The sequence below is a fragment of the Amblyraja radiata genome, chromosome 14 (assembly GCF_010909765.2).
Source record: "Amblyraja radiata isolate CabotCenter1 chromosome 14, sAmbRad1.1.pri, whole genome shotgun sequence".
Lineage (NCBI taxonomy): Eukaryota > Metazoa > Chordata > Chondrichthyes > Rajiformes > Rajidae > Amblyraja > Amblyraja radiata.
In genome coordinates this window covers 22,068,058-22,079,209 of record NC_045969.1, presented here as the reverse complement: position 1 = coordinate 22,079,209, position 11,152 = coordinate 22,068,058, and positions in this window count along the sequence as shown.

Here is an 11,152-nt window from a genome sequence, read left to right as displayed (position 1 = left end):
GAGGTGTCGGAAGCATTGTGCCGCTGCCGTGAGAGTCTCTGTGCCGAATTCGCCTTGGTGACCAGCATGGACCAGGCTGCGGCTCGGTGCACCCTGGAGGACAAACAGGGTGTAAGTACCAAGCACTGGGGAGAAGCGGTGCAACCTGCGTGAGATAACTACTGATGAGGTGTTTGCGCAGTGATCAACCAGAAGGTGGAAGATAGTGGCCTTCAAATGGGGGTGGTTGGAGAAAGTATCCTGCTTGCCTGCTAGATTTTCACTTACTGTAACTGCAGGAAAAATGTTCCCGATGTTGGGGGAGTTCAGAACCAGGGGTCACAGTTTAAGAATAAAGGGTAGGACAGTTAGGACTGAGATGAGGACAAACTTTCTTCACGTAGAGAGTTGTGAATCTGTGGAATTCTCTGCCACTGAAGGCAGTGGAGGCCAATTCACTGGATGTTTTCAAGAGAGAGTTACATTTAGCTCTTGGGGCTAGCAAAATCAAGGGATACGGGGAAAAAACAGGGAAGAGGTACTGATTTTAGATGAACAGCCATGATCATATTGAATGGCAGTGCTGGCTCGAAGGGCTGAATAGCCTATTCCTGCACCTATTTTCTATGTTTCTATGCTTGAGTATATAGCAATAAAACTCGATCACTTGATTTTGAAGCATTCATGCATGGTGGAGGTATAATGTAGTCATAGAGAGATACAGTGTGAAAACAGGCCCTTCGGCACAACTTGCCCACACCCGCCAACATGTCCCAGCTACACTACCTGCTTTTGGTCCATAACCCTACAAACCTTTTCTATCCATGTGTCAGTCTAACTGTTTCTTAAATGCTGGGATAGTCCCTGCCTCAACTACCTCCTCTGGCAGCTTGTTCCATACACCCACCACCCTTTGTGAGGAAAATGTTACCTCTTAAAAATACTTCAAACAAAAAACATTGAAATCATACTTTTACAATGCACTAAAACATGATTTTAATACATCAAATTTCAAAAAGTCCCAACCTCTCCCCACTTGGTTGCTCCACTCCCTCGCCGGCCAGTGATCAGTGATCGCTCAGCCTCTTTCAAAAACGCTACGCAGCAAAAACCTTCGGACGGAGAACACTGCCAGATGTTAGCGGAGAACTGAGGCCAGTTGACCTTGATGTCCGGATCCCAATGTTCAGCGCTTCATGTTTCGGAGTTGGCTAATGTTATTGATTTGTAATTAGCCTAATTTGTAATTAGTTGACAAAATCTTAATTTATTCATCTGGAATATCCAGGGGGATGGGATAAGTGTAATATTAAAATGCAAGGTGTCAGGCTGTCTGTCACAATATACAGCCCCGATAACCCATTATTTCCTTCAGTTAAATATTGGGCAGGTAGCACTATTGTCATTTGCCACTCAACTATTATGTTTGTTTACCTCACTGACTATTTCTAACCCCCCCACCCCCCTCCCAAATTCCTTCAATGTAAAAGTAATTGGGAATGGGTAGCATTGGAACAAAAATTTGCCCTTGGTACATATTTACTGTAATATAATAATGTATGCATGTTGGTAGGTCCAATCAAAACAAAGATCTTTTTATCATTGTCGTGTTATGAATACCACAGAAAATATTATGTACTCTCATATTAACACATTTAATAGAATAATATTGCTTAAATATATAGTTATTGGACTTTGCATTTCGGAAAAGTCCCAGCTGAGAGGAAGACAGCAAAATACTGAAAATATTGGGGGGTGAAAACGACTTCAGGACAGTTTGTTAGGAAAATGAAGGAAATGGTAACAGAATACTTATACAGCTGAGTGAGTATAATTTTATGGATGAGAAATTGTGTTCAACCAATTGATGACTTATTTGACAAAGCAACTAGCATGTTAGATAACAAGGAAGCCAATGGATGTAGCAAATTTTGTTGTACAAAATTTGGTCTGTGAAGTGTCCCATAAAAGATTACCGCATTAGATAAGCACCTGTGGACTTGAACGTAATAGGTTAAGTCCAGGGGGTCAGATATGGGGCTTTATGTGTGGGCCAGATATATAGCCAGTGCAGAGGGGCTAGGACCAAGGCCAAGTGTGCATCCAGAGTCAAGGTCTGGAATAGTACTAGGTGTGCAGTCAAAGCTGGGACAATGGGAGTGTTCAGCACTGGGAACCTAAGCAGGTAAGCAGCTATGATCAGGGTAGACTAGAGGGCCAGGTGTAAGGCTGGACTCATGGTCAGGAATGAGAGAAGGTATGCAACTGGAGTCCGGGTCAGGAGTAGTACCAGGTGTGCAGTGAGACCCAGGTTAGTCAACATGGGCCAAGTGTTTGATTATAATCTGATTTCCATACATGAATATACTAAGATCATTCATGTGCTGCACCTGGTGATCAGACCCTGGCTCTACTGTGGAATGTAATTAGGAGTGTAATTTAGCCTAACCTTATTCATAGCTAATCCAATTTGAAGCATAAATATTGCATTCAAGTGCAAGTTAAAAGACTCGCTACAGTATGCACCAGATTGCACAATTTCAAACTGAAAAAATGCAAAAGCTCCGTACCAATGAGAGGGGGGACACCCCCCTCCCACACCCTTCAACTTCACACATCAGCTGAAAGACAGCACCTCTGGTTATGCAGCATTCCCTCAGGACTGCATGTCATATTATCCCAGTTCTTGTGCTCAAATCTCTTGAATGGGACCTGAACCAGCAACCTTCAGATATAGAGATGAAGATGCTTCCTACGAGCATGGCTGACCCAAGAGATTCTTGGTAACTGCAATACAATAATTAGTGAATTCATGTCAGGCAGCAGACACTGCTTGAATCTTTCTCAGCTAACTTCCAAATTTGGAAAGGTTGTAAGTTGGACATAATTTACACCTGCTTTTAAAGTACCACATATGAGTGGATTGCAGCTGGTAGCGATGATGCTGGTTACTTTTTATGCCTGCAGGAGATGCAATGAAGCAGGCCTTTAGCTCAAGTCTGACCCCAGCCACCTGATCTGAGCTGCTAGGTCAGATGTATATTCTGAAAAACTATTTGACTTTGACTTTAGGTTTGGGTTAGTTTTTGCTGACCCATTTCAGTGCTATATCCAGGCTGGAATAACTTACTGCATGTGTAGTCTGTTCTTGATCAATAGCAATGCTGTGCAGCAAAGCAAGTGGTTGCGACTTTGCTGCAAATGCTTCTGGGTCAGGGGATGGATACAAATCTGTGTCCTTGGGCTCAGGTTTGGATTGACCAGGTCAGTTTTACAATGGGTTTAATTCTACACTGCAGCAGAGTGCAATCTCAAAGGAGAAAGAATATAATGGGAAGGAATTGATTCCTCATTTATAGAGAGATATTGTCAGATCCAGCTGAATCTCTGTGTTCAGTGTTGGGAGCTTCATCTAAAGGATGATGGGCTGAATTACAGATGGGAGTTTCTATGTTTCTATGTTTAAAGTAACTGACAATGATACAAGTGCATTTTTATTTCATTGATTTTAACAGGGCTGGGTTAAGCCAGTCGGCAGATTCACATCCTGACTGGTGTCTCCCAGTCAGTTTGCATTATCAAGAATCCTTATGCAAATCATGTACCTAACTTTCTCTTGTTACCCTGGTTGTCATGTTACATAAAAACATAGAAACATAGAAAATAGGTGCAGGAGGAGGCCATTCGGCTCTGCGAGCCGGCACCGCCATTCATTGTGATCATGGCTGATCGTCCCCAATCAATAACCCGTGCCTGCCTTCTCCCCATATCCCTTGATTCCACTAGCCCCTAGAGCTCTATCTAATTCTCTCTTAAATCCATCCAGTGATTCGGCCTCTACTGCCCTCTGTGGCAGGGAATTCCACAAATTCACAACTCTCTGGGTGAAAAAGTTTTTTCTCACCTCAGTCTTAAATGGCCTCCCCTTTATTCTAAGGCTGTACCCCCTGGTTCTGGACTCGCCCAACATTGGGAACATTTTTCCTGCATCTAGCTTGTCCAGTCCTTTTATAATTTTATATGTTTCTATAAGATCCCCCTCATCCTTCTAAACTCCAGTGAATACAAGCCTAGTCTTTTCAATCTTTCCTCATATGACAGTCCCACCATCCCAGGGATCAATCTTGTGAACCAACAGTGCACTGCCTCAATCACAAGGATGTCCTTCCTCAAATTAGGAGACCAAAACTGTATGCAATACTCCAGATGTCGTCTTACCAGAGCCCTATACAACTGCAGAAGAACCTCTCTACTCTTATACTGAAATCCTCTTGTTATGAGTTATCTTTAAAAGTTAAGTAAATGTGGAATGGGGCAGTGGGTGGATAATAAGAAGCAGATACATTTATTCTCTGTAGGTCATATGCAATGCAGAAGACAAAGTATCACATATCTGCTGTTCTGGAAATGTCCCAGGAATCAATTCACTGCTCCATTTGTTAGTAATAGGCAGATCTACCAGTAAGTATACCTCAAATGATGAGTTAGCTGAGTGCTCGTCAAGCTGAGATCTATCTACAAATGCTATAATGAGGTTTCTGAACTAAGTCCAACTTTAAATGCAAGCATCCCTCCTGGTCACAGGAGACGAGAATCAATGAAAAGGAAAAAAAAATGATGAGCAGGAAACATTAACATTTCGCTGAGAGATCATCAGGCTACAGCACGGATTTATTGACATAAAACAGAAGCAGTTCAGCCCTGCTCTATTCCCCATATAAAGAATGCCCACAGTAACTGGAAGATATAAATGTTTATCCAAATACTTACTTTCATTTTTTAAATTAATTCTCATCAAATGTTGCTGTCTTTTTCATCATTCTTCTCTCCTTCTCCAAACATGCTGACTTTTTCATCATATGATTTGTTCAACTACTGCAGATATTATAGACCTTCATGATAGTATCCTTACCTGGGAATCATGTACAGGGTCAGAATGACTTACTTGTGACCAAGAGTTAGATTCTTGGTCATTCCTCTCTCTAGCTTGGGGTGATCAGAAAGCAAATTGAAAAATTGAGAAACCTTTCTTAATATGGCCATAAATGGATTATTTTCATATAACAAAATGTTAATGGAACTTGATCGCACAATGAATTCTGTATGGTCCTCTTCAGTACAGCCCCTTATCCATCCCTCACCCAGGTTGATCAAGCATTGAAGTTTCACCACCTCAAGTACAAGATCTCTGCGGTCACCCAAGGGCAAAGATGTGTTGAAAATTGTAACTTGGTGCTGATGTTCTTAGCACAAGTCTGAGATGATCCCAGGACAAAGAAATCAACAACCCCACTTTCACAGAAAGCGATTCAACTGTCCCATATGCAGTGGAACTTGGTTACTGCTGCCTAGCTGCAACAGAGTCCTTGTGGCATTGCTTTGCACTGAAGTGCACACAGGAGAACTGCTCTCTGGTGAATGTACCATTCTTCTCTTATTTTTCTCTTCATTCTGGCAGATTGTCCTGCAGTATAGCATTCCCCTTCTCAATGTGTTGGAGACCTGGAGAAATTGGGCAATAGTTTAGTTAGGAAAAGTGTATGCCTTCAGATACTAATTGAGAATATATCGTCCCATCTGGCACCACAGCACTCTCTGAAGAGAAATAAATTAATTAATTAATTCTCCCCAACAAATTCTATTCCCCAGCAGTTACTGATACACCCACAAACCACTTTCAATCTCATTGAATAGCATAAGTATATTGAGGAGGGCATTTTTTTTCTGGCCGCTAAACATCAGATTCTGCAATTATGATTAGCATATGGATCACTGTTATACAACTTGAGAGCACTGGTGTCAAATCAGAGTCTGTACGCTCTGCATATCCACCATCGTGTGTGAGCAAGACACGCTAGACCATACTGTACAACATTTTATTCTGGAAAGAGTACAGAGAAGAATTTCAAGGATGTTGCCAGTTCTCAGGGATCAGAGCTATAGGGAAAGGTTCGGCATGCAAGACTGTATTCCTCAGAGCATAGGAGGCTGAGGGATGATCTTACAGATGTGTATAAAATCATACATGAAATAGATTGGGTGAATGCACACAGTCTCTTTCCCCAGGGTAAGAGAATCAAAAACTAAAGAGCATAGGTTTAAGTGAGAGGGGAAAGAATTAGAAGGAACTCAAGGAGCAACTTTTTCACTCAGAGTGTGGTGGCTATACATAGAATGAGCTGGCAGAAGAGGTGGTTGAGGTAGGTACTATAACAAAATTTAAAAGTCACTTGGACAGGTATGCGGATAGGAAATGTTTAAGGGAATATGAGCCCAAAATGGGTAAACTAGGATAGCTTAGATTGGGCATCTTGGTTGGCATGAACAAGTTAAGTTAAAGTGCCCGTTTCTGTGCTGTCTATTCTATTTAGCTGATCTGCATGAATTTATGAACAGAAAGAGGTGCATGCAATCTTCCCAGAAAATCGTGAGGAAGTTATCATGACAATAGGGCATTTATAGTGGGAGGCTTTCAATGATTCTAATATTAATAGAGATGTAGCTAAGGTGAAAGATAGAGAATTAGATATAGGATTTTTTTAATTCTGTGAATCAGAGCTGATTTAGTAAAAGTGGAATAGAAATAGTTATTAATTGAAGCCACATCATTGCTTCGTGTATTAGAAGACATTCAAGATGGAAATTCAAGGATTTCAGGAAAAATGGGTATTCCTACAAAGAAAGAGGGTGGGATTACCAAACCCTGGATGACAGGTTTCATTGATCGTATGATGAGGCATAAAGGAAGCTTGCTTCCAATACGAAATCATGAAAAATATAGAAAGTTTGGAGTGATGTACAAAGGGAAATTAGGATAGTAAACAGAGAGTATTAAAAATACGGTAAAAATGTAATGAAAGAAAGTACAGAGATGTTTTATAAGTACAAGAAGATTGATAAGATAACACAGGGAAGAGTGAATTTTATTCAGGACCAAGATAGTAGCTTGTGCGTGAGCATTAAGGATGTACCAGCTATATTACTGTGCCACCCTGGGTATATCATTCCCAAACAGCATGGACACAATAGTCTGTTTGCTCTCATATTGTGTTGTAAATTTGCTATGATTCTTTGAAATGTAGTCAGTATGGCAATGAAATCAACAGTGGACAAATTGTACAAAACACGGTTCCACAAACAGTACCAAAATCAACGTGATGATGGTGAGGTTGGTTAATAGATGCATGTTGTTCATGGAGATATTGGAAAATAGATTATGTATTGAAGTCCCCTGCTCTTTTTTGACATAGTACCACGAGGTGCTTGAGTGCACCAGAAAGAGGAGATGTGTTCTCTTGTATTCTGCTGAATGTGAGATTATATGAATGAGAAGTAGATGTTTTGTAGAATCTTCAGAAAAAGATCAATAGGACCCATGTATGATTTATTTTTTCAATATGCTGCATTGAAAATCAGCATTACATTATTATTTCAGCATGCATGCATTAAATTCTGATCTATGCTATTCCCCTGGTTTCCACCTCCTGCTAATTCTCTGCTTTTTACCTGGTTCAGAATCTGACATCAATGCCATTCCCAGAGAGAAAATATTGCACTGCAGTAAAATTAAGTGATTGTGGTGTTCAAATCCCATTTTAACTCTTCAATAATTTAAATTCATTTCAAAGAGCTTAACCATAACAATACAATACAATACCTACAATACCTTTTATTTGTCATTTGAACCTCACATGAGGTTCAAACGAAATTTAGTTTCTGCAGCCATACAAGAAAAGAACCAAGACACACACCAACACAATTCACACAAACATCCATCACAGTGAGTCTTCTCCTCGCTGTGATGGAAGGCAAAGTCTTATCTCTCCCCTGCTTTCCATTCCTCTCCCGGTCGAGGTCAAAGGCCCCGGCGGGCGCTAGCAAGTCTGCAGCCACTCAAAGCCACGCCGGGCGATGTAATGCCCTGCCCCGGATCTTGATGTTGGAGCCCCCAGCGGGCGCTAGCAAGTCCGCGGCAATTTAAAGCCGCGCCGGGCGTTGTAAGGCCCCGCTCCAGGTCACTCTGAACCCCGCAATTCGAGCGGGAGAAGTCGCCGTTGCCGGTGCCCCGCAAAGCGGTCTCCCAGGAGGGACCCGTGGGCTCCCGGTGTCATCATCCACCAGAGTCGGGTCGCAGCAGCGCGCCGCCGCAGCTCTCCACACTCCTACGCTGGCCAGCTCCACGATGGTAGGTCCGCAGCTCCGCGACTTGAGCCTCCAGGTCGTTCCGGTTGGAGGCCGCTCCACGGCGCTAGGCCCCAACGGCAACGGAGACCCGACAGGTAAAAGGTCGGGTCTCCATGCAGGGAAGAGATTTAAAAGTTTCCCCCACCCATACACATTTAAAAACCCGCTACAAACTAAACCCTCAACGGGACAAAAAAATAAAAAATACACAGACAGACTGCAGAGGCCGCTGCGACGTCGGTTTGAATAAACCAGGAAACAATTGACTTTCAACCTTCAATCCATCTCAAGTGTCAGAGGTTATGGGGAGAAGGCAGGAGAATGGGGTTAGGAGGGAGAGATAGTTCAACCATGATTGAATGGCAGAGTAGACTTGATGGGCCTAATGGCCTAATTCTGCTCCTATCACTTATGATCTTGTGATCCTATATTGACCCCACTGTGGAATGGTAAACCATGATTTTAAGATGACCACTTGGTATGGATTCACCCATGAAATAAAATAACTTTACAATCTCTCAAACAAGAATTAGAACTATTAATTCATTCTCCTGCTATTTTACCTTCAATAAAAAATATTTTTCCAGAGTATGAGGATGCATATGATACCTGTAGCTAAAATAAATGTTCAGCGCCTCATACTGTGCAGAAATATTATGTATTAATGGCAAAATACTCCTAAATCATTAAAGGCTAAATACTCCGAAATCAATCTTAAATGATTTGTGTCTTCTTCCCTAATTATCCCTCAATTGAGAAGACGGTTAACAATCAACCAATTCTCACGAATGGGGAAGTTCAATTTCAGATTAATCATAAGGACATTAAATGCTGGAGTAACTCAGCGGGTCAGGTAGCATCTCTGAAGAACATGAATAGGTGACGTTCTGAGTTGGGACCCTTCTTCAGACTGACTGTCGGGGGAGAGGGGGTGGAGGTATGAAAGGTCGGAGAGAGGAGAGGCAGGACAAAGTGTGTAGGGGGGATAAGATAGGTGGAAAAGAGGTGAGCATGTGGGGGGGGGGGGGGGGTAATGTAGGACAGGTAAGGGAGCCAATACAAAGTGTGCAGGGTGGGGTACATTTCAGGTTAATGACAGTTGATTAAGGGACTAAAAGTGGAACAATTGACTCTTTCCCAGGTTGGCTGATGTAATCAATAGCATTGGTGTTTGGACCCCAGCTATCGACTACAATTTGGCCAAGGGAATCAAATGTCATAGTTCCACAATTGTTAATGATATAAAACTAGGTGAAATTGTCAGTAATAAGGAGGATGCAAAGAGGATTCTAGAAGGTATATACAAGCAAAGTGAGGAGGCAAAACATGATAGATGGAATGTAATGTGAAAAAGTTGTTTTTTTTAAACAGAAAAGGCTAGAAAGACTCAGCAGATCAGGAGGCATGTGTGAAATGATTTCCAAAGTTCCACCATCTGCAGATTTCTTTTTAATTTTCATGCATTAAACGTGTAATTTACATCAGGCTTTAAACAAGGAATAAGCTGGTGGAATCGCAGCAAATGAAGATGTAGTTATAATTTTAATCCTACCCCTAACCGTAACCCATCCAGCTTCTCAACATTTCAAAATTGACCTGGCAGGCAAAAAGAAATTGACATTTGTCAAACCTTAGCCCATTGGCCCAAATGATCGAGATCCATTTGTAATAAGCGAGTTCGGTATTCCGACAAACGCAAGGAATCATGGGATTTGTCAAAGGTCATTCGCGATAAAGAAAAAGTGAACGAAGCACTGGCTGTATAAACTGTGTATAAATTATTTTCTTCATAATTTATGTGTAAAAATATATTTAATCTGAGGAACAGGGGTGCCAGGTAGCGGGAGAGCGTGGTGTAACATCGAGAGAGAGGTGGCAGATGCGAGTGGGAGATAAGGGGAGAGACTGGACCAGCAGAGAGACATTCTTGGCAGCTGTGTTGCTGCGCGAACACAGACCCGCGCCTCATTCGCAGCCAGGATCAAACCCGGGTCCCCAGCGCCGCAAGCCCTGCCGAACCGCCACTGGACCGTGTCCGCCCCGAGTGTCCCATCCCCGCCAAGGGGGCGGCCGGAGACGTCCGTGGTGACCCCGGACTGACAGGACACCGGCCCGGAGCAGCGGCAGCCCCAGGCCCACAGCCAGCGAAGAGAAGAAGCGGCAACTCCAGCCCAACCCCGCTCCAACTCCCGAGGAACCCGCTCCCCGACGGACCGGCGACCGTCAGCCGCACCCCCCGCCCCACCCAGCGGCCATCAGCCAACCCCTCCGGCGCCGGCGAAAGCCGAGCACCAGCCATCAACGGGGACACACACACAAAACACTGCAGCAAATCAGCAGGACAGGCAGCATCCCCGGAAAAAAGGAATGGGTGCTGTTTCGGGTCAAAAGCCTTCTCCAGAAATGTTGCCTGACCCGCCGAGCCACTGCAGCACCCATGTGCAACCCCGCCGATGACCGGCGCTTGGTCCCCGCTGGTACCGAGTGTGCCAACCGACAGCCACTGGACAAGGTGAGAGGCGCAGCAGACAGTCCCCGGCCCGCCGGGGAAAGGGACTCCTGGGAGCCTGAGCAGAGCCGAGCAGGAGCCAGCACCTCCGTGCCGGCTGCAAGTCCGGGGCTGCCACCACTCCGGGCCAGCGCCCCTCTAGTCCAAGGATGCTGGCCAACCCTGCGGGACAGGCACCCCCCCTCCCCCGCTGGCTGCAAGCCCGGGACCGCCACCGCCCCGGGTCGGCGCCCTGCTGGCCCAGGACCACTCCGGACCACCTCCCCAAGAGGGACAGAACACCCGGGAGGGTACGGTGACGGCCCAGCCGCAACTCAGCAGTGCCGGAGACCCGGGCCCGACCCCGACTACAGATGAAACACAGGCCTGCACACACGCAGCAGCACAGCTGCCGAGAATGTTTACCACGAGTGGCCTATGACCTGGGCATGCGCTGTCGGAATACCAAACTCACTTATAATAAATAACCTTGCGTACACA